The sequence below is a fragment of the Myxine glutinosa genome, chromosome 4 (assembly GCF_964187855.1).
Source record: "Myxine glutinosa chromosome 4, kmMyxGlut1.1, whole genome shotgun sequence".
Classification (NCBI taxonomy): Eukaryota; Metazoa; Chordata; class Myxini; order Myxiniformes; family Myxinidae; genus Myxine; species Myxine glutinosa.
Genome location: NC_136264.1, coordinates 4,717,429 through 4,735,540, shown reverse-complemented (window position 1 = coordinate 4,735,540; position 18,112 = coordinate 4,717,429). Strand labels below are relative to the sequence as shown.

Genomic DNA, 18,112 nt, shown 5'->3' with positions numbered 1-18,112 from the left:
TCGGCCAATACCGAGAGCTATTTCTACATATGGCCATAGTGGATCATAATCGGCCAATACCGAGAGCTATTTCTACATATGGCCATAGAGGATCATACTCGGCCAATACGGAGAGCTATTTCTACATATGGCCAAAGAGGATCATACTCGGCCAATACCGAGAGCTATTTCTACATATGGCCATAGAGGATCATACTCGGCCAATACCGAGAGCTATTTCTACATATGGACACAGAGGATCAAGCTCTGCCAATACCGAGAGCTATTTCTACATATGACCACAGAGGATCATACTCGGCCAACACCGAGAGATATTTCTACATGTGGCCACAGAGGATCATACTCAGCCAGCACAGAGAGATATTTCGACATATGGCCACAGAGGATCATACTCGGCCAACACCGAGAGATATTTCTATATATGGCGACAGAGGATCATACTCAGCCAATACCAAGAGCTATTTCTACATATGGCCACAGAGGATCATACTCGGCCAACACCAAGAGATATTTCTACATATGGCCACAGAGGATGATACTCGGCCAACACCGAGAGATATTTCTACATATGGCCACAAAGGATGATACTCGGTCAACACCGAGAGCTGTTTCTACATATGGCCACATAGGATCATAATTGGCCAATACCGAGAGCTGTTTCTTCATATGGCCACAGAGGATCATAATCGGCCAACACCGAGAGCTATTTCTACATATGGCCACAGAAGATCATATTCGGCCAACACCGAGATCTATTTCTACATATGGCCACAGAGGATCATATTCGGCCAATACCGAGAGCTATTTCTACATATGGCCACAGAAAATCATACTCGGCCAACACCGAGAGATATTTCTACATATGGTCACAAAGGATCATACCCGGCCAAATCGCCCAATACCAAGAGCTATTTCTACATATGGCCACAGAGGATCATACTCGGCCAACACCGAGAGCTGTTTCTACATATGGCCACAGTGGATCATACTCGGCCAACACCGAGAGCTGTTTCTCCATATGGCCACAGAGGATCATACTCGGCCAACACCGAGAGATATTTCTACATATGGTCACAAAGGATCATACTCGGCCAAATCGGTCAATAGCGAGAGCTATTTCTACCTGTGGCCACAGAGGATCATACTCGGCCAACACCGAGAGCTGTTTCTACATATGGCCACAGAGGATCATCCTCGGCCAACACCGAGAGCTGTTTCTACATATGGCCACAGAGGATCATAATCGGCCAACACCGAGAGATATTTCTACACATGGCCACAGAGGATCATACTCGGCCAACACCGAGAGTTGTTTCTACATATGGCCACAGAGGGTCATACTCGGCCAACACCGAGAGATATTTCTACATATGGCCACAGAGGATCATACTCGGCCAACACCGAGAGATATTTCGACATATGGCCACAGAGGATCATACTCGGCCAACACCGAGAGCTGTTTCTACATATGGCGACAGAGGAGCATACTTGTCCAATACCGAGAGCTGTTTCTACATCTGGCCATAGAGGATCATAATCGGCCAACACCGAGAGATATTTCTACATATGGCCACAGAGGATCATAATCGGCCAATACCGAGAGATATTTCTACATATGGCCACAGAGGATGCTAATCGGCCAACACCGAGAGATATTTTTACATATGGCCATAGAGGATCATAATCGGCCAATACCGAGAGCTATTTCTACATATGGCCATAGAGGATCATTAATCGGCCAACACCGAGAGATATTTCTACATATGGCCACAGAGGATCATACTCGGCCAATAACGAGAGCTATTTCTTCATATGGCCACAGAGGATAATATTCGGCCAACACCGAGAGATATTTCTACATATGGCCACAGAGGATCATACTCGGCCAACACCAAGAGCTGTTTCTACATATAGCGACAGAGGAGCATACTTGGCCAACACCGAGAGTTATTTCTACATATGGCCACAGAGGATTCTCATCGGCCAACAACGAGAGATATTTCTACATATGGCCACAGAGGATCATACTCGGCAAAATCGGCCAATACTGAGAGCTATTTCTACATATGGCCAGAGAGGACCATAATCAGCCAATACCGAGAGATATTTCTACATATGGCCACAGAGGATCATACTCGGCCAACACCGAGAGATATTTCTACATATGGCCACAAAGGATCATACTCGGCCAAAACCGAGAGTTGTTTCTACATGTGGCCACAGAGGATCACACTCGGCCAACATCGAGAGCTGTTTCTCCATATGGCCACAGAGGATCATATTCGGCCAATACCGAGAGATATTTCTACATATGGCCACAGAAGATCATATTCGGCCAATACCGAGAGCTGTTTCTGCATATGGCCACAGAGGATCATACTCGGCCAATACCGAGAGTTGTTTCTACATATGGCCACAGAGGATCATACTCGGCCAATACCGAGAGCTGTGTCTGCATATGGCCACAGAGGATCATACTCGGCCAATACGGAGAGATATTTCTACATATGGCCACAGAAGATCATATTCGGCCAATACTGAGAGCTATTTCTACATATGGCCATGGAGAATCATACTCGGCCAATACCGAGAGCTATTTCTACATATGGCCATAGTGGCTCATAATCGGCCAATACCGAGAGCTATTTCTTCATATGGCCATAGAGGATCATACTCGGCCAATACCGAGAGCTATTTCTACATATGGCCATAGAGGATCATACTCGGCCAATACCGAGAGCTATTTCTACATATGGCCATAGTGGATCATAATCGGCCAATACGGAGAGCTATTTCTACATATGGCCACAGAGGATCATACTCGGCCAATACCGAGAGCTATTTCTACATATGGCCATAGAGGATCATACTCGGCCAATACCGAGAGCTATTTCTACATATGGCCACAGAGGATCATGCTCTGCCAATACCGAGAGCTATTTCTACATATGGCCATAGAGGATCATACTCGGCCAATACCGAGAGCTATTTCTACATATGGCCATAGTGGATCATAATCGGCCAACACTGAGAGCTATTTCTACATATGGCCATGGAGAATCATACTCGGCCAATACCGAGAGCTATTTCTACATATGGCCATAGTGGATCATAATCGGCCAATACCGAGAGCTATTTCTACATATGGCCATAGAGGATCATACTCGGCCAATACGGAGAGCTATTTCTACATATGGCCACAGAGGATCATACTCGGCCAATACCGAGAGCTATTTCTACATATGGCCATAGAGGATCATACTCGGCCAATACCGAGAGCTATTTCTACATATGGACACAGAGGATCAAGCTCTGCCAATACCGAGAGCTATTTCTACATATGGCCATAGAGGATCATACTCGGCCAATACCGAGAGCTATTTCTCCATATGGCCATAGAGGATCATAATCGGCCATTGCCGAGAGATATTTCTACATTTGGACACAAAGGATCAAAAGCGGGCAATACCGAGAGCTATTTCTACATATGGCCACAGAGGATCATACTCGGCCAATACCGAGAGATATTTCTACATATGGCCACAAAGGATCATACTCGGCCAATACCGAGAGCTATTTCTACATATGGCCACAGAGGATCATACTCGGTCAAATCGGCCAATACCGAGAGCTATTTGTCCATATGGACACAGAGGATCATACTCGGCCAATACCAAGAGCTATTTCTACATATGGCCACAGAGGATCATACTCGGCCAATACCGAGAGCTATTTCTACATATGGCCACAGAGGATCATACTCGGCCAATACAGAGAGCTATTTCTACATATGGCCACAGAGGATCATACTCGGCCAAATCGGCCAATACCGAGAGCTGTTTCTACATATGGCCACAGAGGATCATACTCGGCCAAATCGGCCAATACCGAGAGCTGTTTCTCTATATGGCCACAGAGGATCATACTCGGCCAAATCGGCCAATACCGAGACAGACAGTAGGATAATGAGCTGCAGGCAGTCTCTGGTGAATACGGCAAAGTTGAGAACATTTATCAAAGGCAGGACTTGTATTTCCGTGCGCTTACAGTCGAGTAAGCCGATATCCTAACAACTAGCAGATGTTCAACTTGATTTTCTTTCCTTCTTCAAATAAATATGTACATATACAACCACAGTGTGTGTATATATATATATACTACACACACAAACACACCAATTTTTGTAGTTTTTTAGCCAAGCATTTGGACTATTGTGTCTTACTCATAAAATATGCAGAAATGATGTTCGAAAACCCTTTTTTGTGTCCCACCCTATCCCTATCCTAAACAAAAGGAACGATAGTGACATGTGACATGTGTGCATTTGAAAGTTTGCCTTAGGCCGACAGCCATTAGCGCTAACCTCGCAGTGACTCTTGCATATCACGGCAACCCCAACGACCTCACAATTTTTCCTGGTTCCTTGTCTAAACACTCGGCCTGTTGGTAAATGTTAGCCGCCACTCATACACGTCGTCACAGGCAGCTTGCTAATCATTCCGGCCATCCTCCACCCTCAACCCCTCCATATCTCGCCTCCATGTCCCCCCTTACTCCCCTCCTTCCCCATCCAACGATCACACACATATCCCATCCACATTTTCACCACAAATGTTTTCCCTAGTTTTGTTGTTCCATGGACAGACAAATTAGTATCTTGGTCGAATCACGTGACGTCTGGAGGTTTCCCAGGCAGAGCTTCTCTCCCAATAAAGCCCAGGTCTCCCCGCTCCCCAGCGGCTATTCATAATCTGTCAGTAAGTCTGGTCTTTGGGTGTTTGTCTCGGCAATGTCTAGCTTGGAAGACATCAATTCATACTTTTTTGTCTAAAGCAAAAAAAATTCAAAATGGAGGTTCTTCCAGCAGCAGTAAATCAGAACACAACACGTAAATACAAAAAGGAAAGCAGCAACTCCAGTCTGCACGAAAAAGGCGTCATGAATCATATGGAGGAAAAGGTGCGGTGGATGGTGCTCTAATGGCTGCACGTTTAGTCATGCTATCGTTTCCCCATGTATATTCATGACGGTTGTCAAAAGAACATTCAGAAAGGCAGAACCTCGTGTGCAATGTTTTTGCCCATTTTGTAAACTATGCTTGGAATGCTGGGGCAGCAGCGAATACGTGCCATGGTATCAGTAGCAAAGCAGACAAGGCCGATTAGGGAAGCTTCAGTGATTCCATGAGTCAATGGCATGTTATCAGCACACAAGCTCACCTCGTTAGTTACCTTTTATGTCCCTTTAAAGCAAAGCAAGTACAAGTACAGAGGAACCATCAGACCACAGTTATCCAACTTTGAATGGAAGGAGCCTCCAGTTCCCGCAGATTCCCCTTTTAGTGGGCCTCTCGGTGTCGCCGCCAACCCCAAACTATCCTGATCTGTGATGTCTGCACATTCATGCTGAAAAGCTCACAAGTTAAATGCATATACCTCACATGTTAAATGCACCTACCTCACATGTTAAATGCATCTACCTCATCTTAAATGCACCTACCTCACATGTTACATGCACCTACCTCACATGTTAAATGCACCCACCTCACATGTTAAATGTACCTACCTCACATGTTAAATGGACCTACATCACATGTTAAATGCACCTACCTCACATGTTAAATGGATCTACCTCACATGTTAAATGGATCCACCTCACATGTTAAATGGAACCACCTGACATGTTAAATGGATCTACCTCACATGTTAAATGCACCTACCTCACATGTTAAATGGACCTACCTCACATGTTAAATGCACCTACCTTACATATTAAATGGACCTACCTCACATGTTAAATGGACCTACCTCACATGTTAAATGCACCTACCTCACATGTTAAATGCACCTACCTCACATGTTAAATGCACCCACCTCACATGTTAAATGCACCTACCTCACATGTTAAATGCACCTACCTCGCATGTTAAATGCACCTACCTCACTTGTTAAATGCACCTATCTCACTTGTCAAATGAACCTACCTCACATGTTAAATGCACCTTCCTCACATGTTGAATGCACCTACCTCACATGATGAATGCACCTACCTCAGATGTTAAATGCACCTACCTCACATGTTAAATGCACCTACCTCACTGTTAAATGCACCTACCTCACATGTTCAATGCACCTACCTCACATGTTAACTTCAATACCAGGCATAAAATGAAGATCTTGGAATTAGTCACGTGATCCTACTCTATATTACCACACTGTTTAACCTGAATCATGGTATATCAAATTAGTCACGTGATCCGACTCTATATTACCACACTGTTTAACCTGAATGATGGTATATCAAATTAGTCACGTGATCCTACTCTATATTACCGCTTACACTGTTAAACCTGAATGATGGTATATCAAATTAGTCACGTGATCCTACTCTATGTTACCACACTGTTTTACAGAACTCGAACTTTTACAGATGATAGAACGTTTCTGCGCTACACGAGACCACAGAGTTGTCTCCACCAATTCCATACCATGTTATTCTTGATCTAAGGCTAATTGTCCTCTTCCTAATACCTTGATCATGTCTCCAAGGCAAGAGAAACGTTTTATCTTTTGAAAATTACATTTTGAGCTCAGGAGCATTCATTTTTGTTCTTCATTTTTTCCCTGAAATTATGAGAAGGAAGAGACCGAAAAGGAAGAGACCGAAAAGGAAGAGACCGAAAAGGAAGAGACCGAGAAGAAAGAGACCGAGAAGAAAGAGACCAAAGACCAAGAAGGAAGAGACTGAGAAAGAAGAGACCGAGAAGGAAGAGACCAAAAAGGAAGAGACCAAAAAGGAAGAGACCAAAAAGGAAGAGACCGAGAAGAAAGAGACCGAGAAGAAAGAGACCAAGAAGGAAGAGACCGAGAAAGAAGAGACCGAGAAGGAATAGACCAAAAAGGAAGAGACCAAAAAGGAAGACACCGAAAAGAAAGAGACCGAAAAGAAAGAGACCGAAGACCCAGAAAGAAGAGACTGAGGTATTCGATCAAATGCTTTCTCTAAGAGTCTCGGTAAATGGAAACATGATAGCTTCCATTTCTTTACTGAATACTTCTCTTGGTATGGCCTCAAAATAAAAATTATCACCTCTGTTGTCGATCTTCGTGAAAAAACAAATTGGTTGTTGTCTCTATTTACAACTTTTCTTCTTCATCTTTCAACCACTATTTCAAAAACCTTCAATACCTGTTGAATAAGTTCAACCCCTCTGTAAGATGAACAGAATAGAGAGTCACTCTTGTTGAGCAATAGTGCTATTTACCAAATCTTCACAGATCACCGATTCTTCCTCTATTCACTTCACTTCATTCTTCACTCTATTCCTCTAAAACATCTCGAAACAACTTTATCTACTTCATTCTCAAGCAACATCTATCATTTTGACTAAGAATCCAGTCTGACCTGCTGCCTTTCTTTTCTTTAAACTTATAGTGGCTGATTGAACGTATTCTTCACATTTCGCTTTTTGACCTTCAACTTTATTAGATGCCAGGTCATTCTACCATTCATTTTTGAATTCCACAGTCATATCTCTTGAGGTAGTAGTTCAGACTTCTGCTGATTTGGGGGAACCCCCTTGGAAGCCCCCCTGAACAGAAATCAAAAACTCTAAGACAGAGTGATCCTGCGGATCATCGAGTATAAGGGCTCTATCGGGTTTCAGAGCAATCGGTTGGTAAATAAGGGACGAGTAGGGATCCGAAGTTTCAGGGGGTAAACCACCCCCCACGCCCCGCCTGGAAGCCCCCATAATCCAAAATCAAAAAATTTAAGCCCAGATGATTGTGCGGGCTACTTTCATGCATATTCATGTGCCAATTTTCAGAATAATCAGCCGGGTGATAAGGGAGGAGCAGCAACAATAGCAAAAAGTTAACAGTGGACTGGCCGGGCATCACGGCCCATTCTGAAAGGTCACCTCTTCGAGATTGTGATGACATTACCTAATAACCGAGTTTCAAAGATAGAAAAAGAACAATAACATAAAAATGATGTGCAGAACGTAGATATTTTCTTGACACAATCGATCAGCAATCGTCTCCACATGCATTTTGCATCATTGGAAATATGGTTTTCCACTTTAATTGGTAAAAATATGAATCTATATCTATTTGTTTTCAACAATGATGTTATATATTTTCATCTTTAACGACTGCTACATGCACAGACGTATCTCAACTCAGAAACCCAAGCAAACATTGTCATGGTTTTGCAGTGTAACGTTTGAAATTGCAAATTATTAGGCCAAAGCTAGTCTGTGAAGGAGTTTAATAGCACAGCCATCGCTCCTACAATTTCTTAAATACGAAGGTGCAGTACTCATTACAAAACACATTCAAGTACGGCACTACAAGAGGTTCACAGCTGTCTATTCATTGCACCGCAGCCATCGCAGAGTCGGTTTGACAAGGTTGCTGCAAGCACTATTGTCATTCACGGTGATATATTCCATCCCTGAGTTATATTGTCACTGGTATATCTGGCTCATTTCAGTGGTTGTGTTGTTTTACAATATTGGCACATAACTTGTGTTGATGTGGCGCCACTGCCATGTTATCAGGAATGCATGCAGCGTTACAGAATTATTTTGATTTTTCATTCCAGTTGGATGATCACAAATCTTTTTCACATTTCTCTGTATATATCCAATGTATTGTTTCTTCCAACAATAATGGTGAGGTTGAAGCTTAATTATTGCCCTTCACAGGGTGAGCTCTTAGATCTCACATAGTCTTGATATGCTCAATAACCCAGCACAAGACCAAACGGGATGCAATCAGTAATGTGTGCATACTGAATACAGGGCACCTGTTAGTATGACACCGTTTTGGGCACTGAGCACACCTGCACCAGATTTTAGGAGATTTGACGTAAAACAGGGAGACTTAACATGAGTAAACATGCTCCCCGAGAGAGGCCACCCTCTCCCCCCTTCAACTCAGGAAAGAAATATTGCCGCAATGGAATTCCCAGGTCCAAGGGATTTTCATAGAAGTATTACCTATGACTCTATGTCACATAGTTTCCGAATACAATGATTTAGATAGGAGTGAGAACCGAGCCAAGGACAGCAGCTTTGGTGCGTCTGAGAACTGTGCAAAAGGCACACGGAGTTGCGCCGATCAATGTGCGCTTGGGACGCACACTGGTGCCCTGGCCTTGCCTTATGGCTTGTTGGGTTTTGTCAACTCTACCCCATCAAGGAATGATGAGACTGGTAAAAGACCAAGGAAGGTTGAGACCAAGAAGGATGAGACTGAAAAGGAAGAGACCGTGAGGAAGAGACCGTGAAGAAAGTGACTGAAAAGAAAGTGACCGTGAAGGAAGAGACCGACAAGGAAGAGACCGAGAAAGAAGAAAGAGACCGAGAAGAAAGAGACCGAGAAGAAAGAGACCGAGAAGAAAGAGACCGAGAAGAAAGAGACCGAGAAGAAAGAGACCAAGAAGAAAGAGACCGAGAAGGAAGAGACCGAGAAAGAAGAGACAGAGAAGGAAGAGACCGAGAAGAAAGAGACCGAGAAGAAAGAGACCGAGAAGAAAGAGACCGAGTAGAAAGACACTGAGAAGGAAGAGACCGAGAAAGAAGAGACAGAGAAGGAAGAGACCGAGAAAGAAGAGACAGAGAAGGAAGAGACTGAGAAGGAAGAGACCAAAGACCGAGAAGGAAGAGACCGAAAAGGAAGAGACTGAGAAGAAACAGACCAAGAAGGAAGATACCGAGAAGAAAGAGACCGAGAAGAAAGAGACCGATAAGGAAGAGATTGAGAAGAAAGAGACCGAAGACCGAGAAGGAAGAGACTGAGAAGGAAGAGACTGAGAAGGAAGAGACCGAAAATGAAGAGACCAAGAAGAAAGAGACTGAGAAGAAAGAGGCCGAAAAGGAAGAGGCCGAGAAGAAAGAGACCGAAAATGAAGAGACCAAGAAGAAAGAGACTGAGAAGAAAGAGGCCGAAAAGGAAGAGACCGAAAACAAAGTGACTGAAGACTGAGAAAGAAGAGACCGAGAAGGAAGACACTGAGAAGGAAGAGACGGAGAAGAAAGAGACCGAGAAGAAAAAGACATAGAAGAAAGATACCGAGAAGGAAGAGACCGAAAAGAAAGAGAGTGAGAAGAAAGAGACTGAGAAGAAAGAGACTGAGAAGAAAGAGACTGAGAAGTAAGAGACTGAGAAGAAAGAGACATAGAAGGATGAGACCGAGATGAAAGAGACCGACAAGGAAGAGACAGAGAAAGAAGAAAGAGACCAAGAAGAAAGAGACCGAAAAGAAAGAGACCGAGAAGAAAGAGACCGAGAAGAAAGAGACCGAGAAGAAAGAGACTGAGAAGGAAGAGACAGAGAAGGAAGAGACAGAGAAAGAAGAGACAGAGAAGGAAGAGACCGAGAAGAAAGAGCCAGAAGAAAGATACCGAGAAGGAAGCGACCGAGAAGAAAGAGACCGAGAAGACGGAGACCGAGAAGAAATACCGAGAAGGAAGAGACCAGGACCGGGCATACTGCAAAGGCCACATCAGAGGTTGCGCGAATCTACATTGACACCACTTTGGGTACTGAGGGGAAGCGGAGCATAGGAATATACATATTCACAACATAGAACATAGGAAGCAGAGCATAGGAAGATACATCGGAACATAGAAATATACCTAACATAGAACATAGGAAGCGGGGCATAGGAAGATAGGAGACGGCTTGATCCACGAGACGGGCTTCCTTGCTGAGGTGAAGCCTTGCTGATGCTTCAGGACCAGGGAAGACTCCATTCAGTCTTAGAGACTCACAAGTGTCGATAACGATTGGCGGAGCGGTGCGTACACACGCACACAAACACATGAATCGTGATTGTACATAAATTATACATGACATATTATCGATATATATAAAAGCGAAATATCTGTTTGTTTGTTTGTTTGTTTGTTTGTTTGTGAACCTACTCCTCTGAGCTCCCAAGGTTAATCGGCATGAAACTTTATAGGATAACATATTTTACCACGCTGCACATAAATAGGGGTTTTAAAACAGTTATTTTCTCAAAATTCATAAACTAAAACCATCCGAGCCGCCACCTGTCGCCATGATCTCCGAGGGACGTATACAAATCTTTATTTTAAAAAGCCCAATTTTTATATCTTTCAACACGGATATTGATATAATTAGTTTGATGGTGAGCTCCGATCATAAAATATGTTATCATATGTGAGAAATAATTCTTAATTAAGACGTTACCATGATCGGTATGTTCGGCAAAGAAGGAGTCACGTGACCTCTCAAATGCGCTAATTATTCAAAAACCAAAAATTCAAAAACAAACACAACCTGTACATCGTTTTAAAGGTAATTTTATTGCTCATCTAACAACATCACTCTCAAGTGTGAAAAAATAGATTGTAGAAAAAAGAACCCACGTGACACCAACTACAAACCCCACTTGACAACGGGTGAACCTCCAATGATTACCTTATCCTCACAACAAGGTGAGTTGTTGTTTTTCTCTTTGTTTGGGATCATACTGCTTCGAGCTCCCAAGGTTAATCACAACAAAACTTTCTACCATCAGATGTTTAACCACGATATACCTGAAAATGGGTGTTATACTGTGACGGTGATAAGGAGTTCATTTGGCCCGTTATTGTCATGTTGCACTCTGGAGTTGATATATTTATGAACACGAGGTAATTTCTTTACTACACCTTCACTCCTTTACAAACTTTAGACCCCTCACACCCCTTAGACCCTTTCCGCCCCTTAGAGCCCTCTCGACCCTTTACACCCCTTAGAAGAGATCTCGCGAGATCACGGCGAGGTCACGTCTTTTCGAAGCTGCTCCATGCGCTCACGCTCTCGAAGCTAAGTGATCTATCACAATCGTGTTTTTGTCGAGACTGTATCTATCTTTCGGTGTGTGTACCTATAGCGTATCTTTTGGAAAATTTTCGGTGCTAATTTTTCGTACATGTATACACAATCGTCGGTTAATGGTATCGAGTATTCTGCGGCCTAGTACTCGTAGGCTTAGACTACCGTACCGTCTCCGACCTTGTGGTTTCGTTTTTCTCTCAGCGATTCGTCGAATGCGCTGAAATTATTTTCGTTCTCTGTTTCGTACCAGTCGTTCACCCCGTACCTCCTTGTTTAATATCTGTACTCACAAAAAAAAAAAAAAAACCCCAAAAAAATATTTCCTTCCCAGGTCTTATTCGTTTATTTGTTGTTCTTTTTGTTCGTTCGTTCTTCGTTCGCGATCACACGGTTAGAAATGTATAATCTCTCCCCTGAACAACTATTTTCTCTCATATATTATAACACCCTTTTCTTCTTTTCCTACAAAAGGATGCTTTCGTCTTGCTCACCAAATCTATTCATTCCAAAAAATATATATAATACCATCTCTGACAGTTCCTCCTTTCTAAATTCCCTAAACTATCTAGAACTCCACCCCTCCTTCAGTGTCCTCAAACGGATTTTTGACTCGAAGGTCTCAAACTCAATTTGCAAAAAATGTTCGTTTCCCATGAATCGTACACTTTTCAAAATCCAATCTCACCCCTCCCCTCCAAATCCTCCCCATCACCCATCCCTTTCAAATCTCCCCCCTTGCCCCTTCCCTCCCCTCCCTCCTAAACTCCCCCCACACCCCTCCCCTCCGAGACTCTCCCTCGCTCCTCCCCTCCTAGACTCCCCTCTCACCCCTCCTCCTCAAAGCATCCTCCCTGCTTCTTCCCCCTTCCAACTTTCACCTTCATCTCCCCAAACCTTCTGCCTCGCTCTTCCCCCTCCTCAAATAACACCTCACTGTGCCTCACCCAATCTCCATCAAACCTTTTGTCCGCCCCATTCTTCCCTTCCTCCAAGCTATTCTGAAATCTCTGAAATCTCTGACACACCTTCAACAGCTCTCCCTACCTCTTCCTCCTCTTCCACATCTTACCCTACCCCTCCCCCCCCCTGTTCTGGACCCGATGCTCCCCCTTCCTCTTCATTAACGGTATGGACCTCAAACATCCGGGGCCTTCGCTCAAACTTGACTGACCTCTCCATACAGGTTGCTTCTGACAAACCAGATGTGATCTGCTTAACAGAAACTTTCCTCCTTCATGATGTCTCTGATGCCTTGGTATCTCTCCCAGGTTACTCCCTCCTCGGGTATGATAGACCTGAGCCTCGTCCTGGAGGTGGGGTTGCTATCTTTATAAAAAAATCTCTTCCTCACTCGCCCTCCACTGCCCTCTCTCCACCTCACCCCCAGGATTACCTTTGGCTACGGCTTCCCCTTCGCTCCCACCTTTTGTTCATATGTGTGTTGTACCGTCCACCAAACAGCGATGACTCCATCTACATCTCACTGTCTGATAATATGGACCAACTTCTATCTACCCATCCCAACTCTCTCTTCCTCATATGTGGTGATTTCAATTGTCACCATGCCAGTTGGCTGGGTGTGGGTACCTCTCTCACCAGCCATGGCTCTTCAGCAAAGGACTTCTGCGACTCACTGGGACTGACACAATCTGTCAATTTCCCGACCCGGATCTCAGTCAACGGAGCATCTTCTCTTCTGGATTTGGTTATGACAAACTTCCCTGAAAATGTCTGCTGCTCTTCTTCTGCTCCAATCGGCTCATCTGATCATGTGCTTGTCAAAGTGGACATCTCTCTGACCATTCTCAGAGAGCCTCCTCAGCATCGACGAGTCTGGCATTTCACTCAGGCCAACTGGCACGGTCTTCAAGCAGCCATCAATCATCTGGACTGGTCTCCCATCTCTACCGCCTCTGACATCAACTCATCCTGGGAATTCTTTCAAAGTAAATTGCTCTCACTCATGCACAGATTTATACCATCTGGTCTTCAGTTGTCATACCCTTCCTCCCGTCCATGGTACACGGAATCTTGTGGTGAGGCTGTTGCCCTGAAACAACTTGCTTTCGTCTCCTGGAAAGCAAATCCAACGGAAGGAAATCTCATTTCCTTTCACAAAGCCCGAAACAAGTGTGTGTCCACCCTCAGGAGAGCCAGGAAACAATATTTCACCATTCTCAAGACCGAACTCTCTTATCTGTCTCCCTCTTCCAAATCCTGGTGGCGTCTGGTCAAATCTGTTTCTGGTGTTTGTTCCCCCTCCATCCCCTCCCTCACCTCAAACGGCTTAACGGCTGACTCTGCACATGAAAAAGCTGAATGCCTCAACTCTGTGTTTGCCTCTAAATCTTGTGTCCCAAACACATCCCTCTCTGTACCCACCGTACCCAGTCGTACCCAGCTGCTCCTGGACTCTGTGTCCTTTCCTCCTGATCAGGTGGAAAAGTTTCTGTCAACCCTCGACTCTGATTCTGCAACTGGTCCTGACGGCATCAGCCCACTAGTCCTAAAATCATGTTCTTCTGCTCTTTCACTCCCTCTTTCTGTTCTCTTCACCCTCTCTTTTGCTCAAGGTCATCTGCCATCTGCTTGGAAATCAGCCAACATCACCGGTTTGCACAAAAAAGGTGCAAAAACAGATCCCAGCAACTACAGACCAATCAGCCTTCTCCCAATTATCAGCAAAGTCATGGAATCCATCATTGCTTCAGATATTAAATCTTTCCTCTTCTCCAATGGCTTGATCTCTGATCATCAATTTGGTTTCAGACCTGGTCACTCTACTCTGGACATGCTGCTTCTGCTTTCTCAACAATGGATGGAGGTCCTCAACGCCAAACAGGAAATTAGAGCTGTCTCCCTTGACATTTCACGTGCCTTCGATACGGGCTGGCACCCTGCTCTGCTCACCAAACTCTCCTCCTTTGGTATCCATGGAAATCTCCATGCATGGCTGGCGGACTTCCTCTCTGGTCGTAGTCAACGTGTGGCCCTGACTGGGTTTCTCTCATCTCCTCTTCCTGTTCAGGCTGGAGTTCCCCAAGGTAGTTTTCTGGGCCCTGTGCTTTTTCTGGTCTTCATCAATGATCTCTCTGACTCTCTTGAAAATCCTCTCTATCTCTTTGCTGACGACTCTACTCTCTGTCGCTCCATTCCTCATCCCTCAGATTGGCAGTCTGCAGCCTCCTCACTCTCTGCAGACCTGGACAAAATCACAGACTGGTCAAACAAGTGGAACATGTCTTTCAATCCTGACAAATCTCACACTCTTACAATGTCTCTCCGAAAGGACCGACTGGACAACCCTCCCATCTACTTTCTCAACAATCCTCTCCAAGAAGTTCTGTCGCTCAAGCTTTTGGGTCTCACTATCTGCCATGATCTTTCTTGGGAAAACCACATTTCCAAGCTGGCCTCCAAAGCCAGTCGCCGACTGGGCATCCTCCGTCATGCGAAGTCCTTCCTTGGCACACCTGAGCTCCTCACCACATACAAGGCTTTCATCCGCAGCTCAATGGAATACTGTTCCCCCCTCTGGGCTGGTGCTCCTGCCTCACACCTTGCTCGGCTTCACGCTGTTGAGGCCAAAGCTTTCAGAATCATTGGAATCTCCTGCGATGTAGTCAACACCGAGGGCCTTTCACTCACTCACCGCAGGCAGGTTGGTGGTCTTTCTGTCTTCTACCGACTCCTCTCCGGCCTTGCTCCCCCAGCTCTCTCTGTGCTCTGTCCCCCCAATATTCCTTCAGGTCGCACAAGATCTGCCTGCAACCCTCTTATGGTTAAACTGCCAAAGTCTAGGCTCTCTGCTCACCTTCACTCTTTCATTCCCCTTTTCTCCCGCCTCTGGAACAAACTCCCCCACTCCCTTCAATCCCACTCCTCCCTCCAGGTCTTTAAAACAGCTGTTCACCACCATCTCTTATCTTCCCCCATCGAAAACCTTGATCTTTTCTACCCCCGGTAATTCACCCCAGAGTCCTTGCAGTGTTCATATGTTTTATTCCTCTCCCACCTCCCCCCAAGTCCTCCCGATGTCCATGCTCTCAAATGTTGTGTTTGTGTCCTTCCCCCTCTTCCCCCTCTCTTTTGTGTCCTTCCCCCTCTCTCCCCATCTTGTCTGCCGCTCCCCTTGTTTTTTGTGTTTTGTGTGTCGGTTTGTCTTTTTGTGTGATTAATGTTAGCTCTTTCACGAGCCTCGATCTTGTATACAAAAAAAAAAAAAAAAAAAACTCTGACCCTTTACACTCCTTTTGACCCCTTTTACGCTTTACACCCCTTAGACACCTTTGACCTTTTACACCCCCTTAGCCCCTTTACACCCCTTAGAACATCTTTAGACCCCTTTTAACCCTTTACACCTCTTAGACCTCTTTAGACCCTTTACACCCCTTTAGACCCCTTTGACCATTTACACCCCTTTAGACCCCTTAAACTCCTTAGACCCTTTACACCCCTTTACTCCCCCTTAGACCCCTCTGCCCATTTACACCACTTAGACCCCTTCGATCATTTACACCCCTTTAGACCCTGAACACTCCTTAGACCCTTTACACCCCTTAGACCCTGTTAGACCCGTTACACCCCAAAGACACTTTTGACCATTTACACACCTTAGACCCACCCCTTCGACCATTTACACCACTTTAGACCCATAACACTCCATAGATCCATTTAGACCCTTTACACCCCATCGTCCCCTTTGACCATTTACACCCCTTTAGACCCCTTACACTCCTTAGACCCATTACACTCCTTAGACCCCTTTCAACCCTTTCCACCCCTTAGACCCTTTTAGACCCTTTCTACCCCTTAGACTTGTCTAGACCCTTTACATCTCGAAGACCCCTTCGACATTTACACCACTTTAGACCCCTTACATTCCAAGACCATTTACACCCCTTAGACCCTGTTAGATCCTTTACACCCCTTAGACCCACCCCTTCGACCATTTACACCCCTTTAGACCCCTTACACTCCTTAGACCCTTTACACCCCTTAGACCCCTTTCAACCCTTTACACCACTTAGACCCCTTTAAACCCCATAGACCTTTTACACCCATTAGACCTTAACACCCCTTAGACCCTTTCATACCCATTTCGACCGTTTTGAGACATGAACACCTTTTGACACTTTTTAGACCTATTGACTTTTTAAGACACTTTGGCCAATTTAAGACCATTTGGACATTTTTGACACCTTTTGCTCTTTCGTCCTCAGACACCTTTCGACCCCATTTGGCCCTTTTAAGATCCTTGATTTTTTTTTAATGCCTTACACCCCTTTATGACCCTAAAAAACTTTAGACCCTTAGATAATTGAAATTTTTTTTTCCCAAAATTGGTTTTGCCGACCTTTTCAGTACACTATTTGCGTCGCATCACAAGTTGCATTGACAAATCTAAACTGATATCTCAAAGTGAAACTGATGTTGAAAAGTGAAACTGATGTTGAAAAGTGAAACTGAAACTACTGATCGATGGGTCATCGAATGGGAAAAAAAACAAACAAAAAAAACACCTTTAGAGGCCATTTTTCCCCGCAAGCGGGGGTTGGCCTTTTTCGGGCACTGTGGTTGTTGTTGTTTTTCGGTCCCCTTTTTGAAGCAATGTTTTACGGCCGGATGCCCTTCCTGCCGCCAACCCTGTTTGTCGCCTTTTTACGACAAACAGGGAATTACCAGTGAACTGGTACTCAATTAGCCGACCTCGGAAGGATGACAGGCTGAGTCAACCCCCCTGGCGTTAATTCAGTGATCGACCGGGATTCGAACCCAGGATCCTAGGAATCCTAAGCTGGCTCCCTAGCCGCTAAGCCAACGCCAGGTCATTGAAAGGGAAACCAGAATGAAATGCTGTAGGAATTTGCTAAAAGCAAAGCTGTGGGGAATATAGAGAGAGGGGGAAGGTCGGAGCTGAAGAAACGATGTGGAGAGGGATAGGTGCCTGGAGGTGGTCGGTTGGTATGGAAAGAACTTTGGTGATCTTCCATCAGGCTGTAGGCCCAAAACATGCCTAAACCCATTTCCCAGCTGAGCTTTCATAATATCACCTACATTCCTGCGCAGTACTTTGGAGGTACAACAAGCATGGATTGGAAATCTTAGCTGATAGAATGGAACGAGGTTGTCGAGGTTACCAGCTGCACCCATTGCGACATTTGCTCACTGAATATTTACACTCAATTCCCATTTCTATCAATACACACTCCAAAGTAAATTGCTCATTTCAGGTCAGACATCTACGAACACCC

At 44.8% G+C, this 18,112-nt stretch overlaps 1 protein-coding gene and 1 pseudogene across 1 annotated transcript in view; one reads left to right on the top strand and one right to left on the bottom strand.

The window, feature by feature from the left end:
• Positions 1 to 18,112, bottom strand: part of KIF3A (kinesin family member 3A) — a 407,615-nt gene that overhangs the window by 127,019 nt on the left and 262,484 nt on the right. The window lies entirely within an intron of this gene.
• LOC144891675 (uncharacterized) lies at positions 6,632 to 10,573 on the top strand (annotated as a pseudogene).